This window comes from Pinus tabuliformis, chromosome X (genome assembly GCF_031772625.1).
Source record: "Pinus tabuliformis cultivar Carrire ecotype Pingquan chromosome X, CPIR1, whole genome shotgun sequence".
NCBI classification, from domain to species: domain Eukaryota; kingdom Viridiplantae; phylum Streptophyta; class Pinopsida; order Pinales; family Pinaceae; genus Pinus; species Pinus tabuliformis.
This window is the reverse complement of record NC_142308.1, coordinates 559,810,848-559,814,183: the sequence shown is the minus strand read 5'-3', so window position 1 is coordinate 559,814,183 and position 3,336 is coordinate 559,810,848.

Sequence of the window (3,336 nt, the reverse complement as noted above, 5' to 3'; positions counted from 1 at the left end):
ATCATTGTAATTTTGTATCTTGGCACTTTCACTTCATGTTTTCATGCTCTCATAGTCGGCGTACTTTCATGAATGTGTCATAGATGTTATAACACTATTAATTTAATATTTACAATGTATGTTTTTGTTAGTATGTATTAAGGACAATAAACTACGTTTTTATCTTTAGTACACATCTTGTTGAATGGTGTGTTCTCATCTTCTTTCATGATTGTTGTTACTTTCAGGACTATTATACAAAGTAATTAAGGATTTTTTTTTATGTATGTGTGTGTCTTTATTAGGATGATATCATTAATTTTCTTCTAAAGGCTCACTCTATATTTTCCATTTGTGGAAGTACCTTACATACATTGCAATTTTGTGGTTCACAGGGCCAACTTACCTTCTTATCTCAAAGTATATGAGTGCTCTCTTTTTGGTTAATTGTCCCCAAGGAAAATATCTAAGAATCAAATGGCATTTAGGCCTTTGATTCATATGTGGCTCCTATACCAAATGGTGCAAGGTATAATTAGGGCTTCATACAGAGGATACCCCATACTGTTGGTGGTATCCAAGACCATCAACATATTTGGTGCTAGTAGGAGGGTTAGATGACAAGTTGAACCCATCATGTATGCTTTTAATCTTCATCTTCAAATGGCTCATTGCCAAATATACATCTTGAATGCTTTTCCAAAAGAGTAAATTTTAATATGCACGCAGAAATAATTCATAACTTGTGACATTTGAAAATTGATGGCAAGGGTCAAACAACTATACTTGGACATATGTTTCAATTTATTCAATTATGTAATTCTAATGGAATACGTTGTAAATATGTTGTCGAAGGTCATGGCAAGCATTGGTGCCACATTTTACCAACCACTTCTATTCATTCATTTAAGAAACTCATCAAGGAGCTTCATGAAGCCTTTTATAGGTACAATTATCAAGATGTGTGCAAAAGGGTCAATCGAATTACAATGAAATCCAATGAATCATTAGTGGCTTTTTTCGATAGATTTCTTCACATTTTCTATGAATTTTCCAAAGAAGGTGGGGATTGGGATTTCATGGGTGAAACATTTTAGCATTTCGTTCAAATATATTTGAAACAATTTGAATCTGAATTCATTTTTGACAATTGATCATCTTATAATGATAGTAATATCGAAAAATTATAAATGAAATGAGTCTCACCAAAAATTATTTTTTTCCATATTTCCTTATTCATGAAATTGTCCCATCCTTTTTTTCTTGAAGTGTTTTATTCCACTCCACTTAGTATTTCTCTCCAACTAAGTGATTAACACAATATTTCTCTCCCATTATGTTAATTTAATTTATTTTTTATTATTTTCTCCTAGGGAATTTTAGGAGACTTTTGAGGGAAGGTCCATGATGTGGACATCACCACCAATTATAGATTTTTCTATGCTAGCAATATGTCTTCTAAACTCTCGTGTTATTTCCTCAATATTTCCAAGAAATTTATTTATTAACTAAAATAATAATAAAATAATTACATCATCATATAACTCTCATCATGGCTTCCATTACAGTGAAAACCAATAAATATTTCAATGTCTAAAAATAGTAAATGTCTAGAAAGAAGAGACATAGGGGTTTTACAATCTCCTGTCCTACCTCTCTTGTTGTTTGAGGAGTCCGAAATTTATTAGATGTTAAAGAGATTGTTTTCTCCTTGTTAAATTTAATTCCTTTCCCTATTGAAACTCCACCTTTTGAAGGTTTCCCTACCACACTATTTTAAACAAAAGAGCCCCTCACTAGTTTCCCTTAATTAGCTATTAGAATGCTAGTAGGTGTGGATCCTATTGCACCACATATTGGAGTTTTTATGGAGCATTTATGTTTTCTACCTATGGTCTTATATATATAACTAACATGCTTTATATGAGGAACATTTAAGATATAGGTGACTAAAATGGTTTTTTAACTATCTCCCTTTGATCACTTATACTCCCAGTGTCATTTCCCATTTGATAAGAACCTTTAATACCCTTAAGTGCCTCTCCCATTTGATAAGAACCTTTAATACCCTTAAGTGCCTCTGTAGCAACAACACCAAAATTGAGAGTGTAAATAATTATTTTTTATTTGGAATAATGCACATAATCATTTAATTATCAAACATGTGTCTATTAGACTAGAAGAGACTCTTTGTTGTATGCACAAGTAGAAAAGTTCCTACTAATTTTATATGACTATGCAGAAAACCAATATATGATAGCAACGAGGATCAAGATAGGTTTGATTCCTAATTTGTTTAATAACAACTTTCATAAGTGTTGTACTTGAGGTCAACAATTATTCTTAAAGACAATACCCAATTATTATTAAGAATCCTATCAATTCTAATTTCTAAGTGTTATCTACAGTTCTGTAGTAGTTTTATTGATTTCACAGTAGGAGCTATTGATTACGCAACATTTGTGCATTCACCTCTACACACAAAACCAAAATCAAAGAACATGGCCCAAGAAAGTACAATAACAGAAACAATATTAAATACACTTAAAAATAAACACATTATATAAATAACATCAGTTCGCCTTAATCTAATGAAAATTTAAATGAACATGTACATTCTACATGAAAGAAAGATAGAAATTACTGAAAAGAAAAAAGTGCACCGGGCCTTACCTTAAGTAAGCCCAACACGGGGCTTATCTTGTGACTAGTAACTAAACTCTCAAAAGTAGGTTTAGTAGATTAAGTATGCGTACACACATAAATATATTAATCAAAATTATATAAAAAAGTATAACATCATTGCTCATTAGGAGTTTAGACATACATATTTATAAGTGGAAAACGAACTTATATAGTTTTGGTGGCTACCTTATCTAAGACAACTTTCCTGATAACTCTTAAATCCTGAATATAAAATAATACAACTAAACATAGTGTCAAGTAGCAAACCAAACTGAAAATAACTTACGTAGGCTTCGATGTCTAGCCTCGATGATGCAACCACTATTTCGCACCAATGCATCTTAACTAATTTATAACTGATTACATATGGTCTTGTGAAATAATAATTTCCCTTTCCATTCTTTAGAGAGACACTAGGAGTTAGACACGTATTATGTCCACTTGTTCCTCATTTATTGTTCTCCAACAATCCTCAAACTTTGTCACTAATCTCTTCAATTAACATGTAATCGCATCAAATATGTTTTATTTGTGTGCCTCACAATACATTAGATTGATGCCTCATTTATTAAAACATAAATTGTAATATGAAACTACGGTTAAACGATTATTTAATTCTTATCTGAAACATAAATAGGAAGCCTAATAAACATGCATTATACCTTAGTTTCC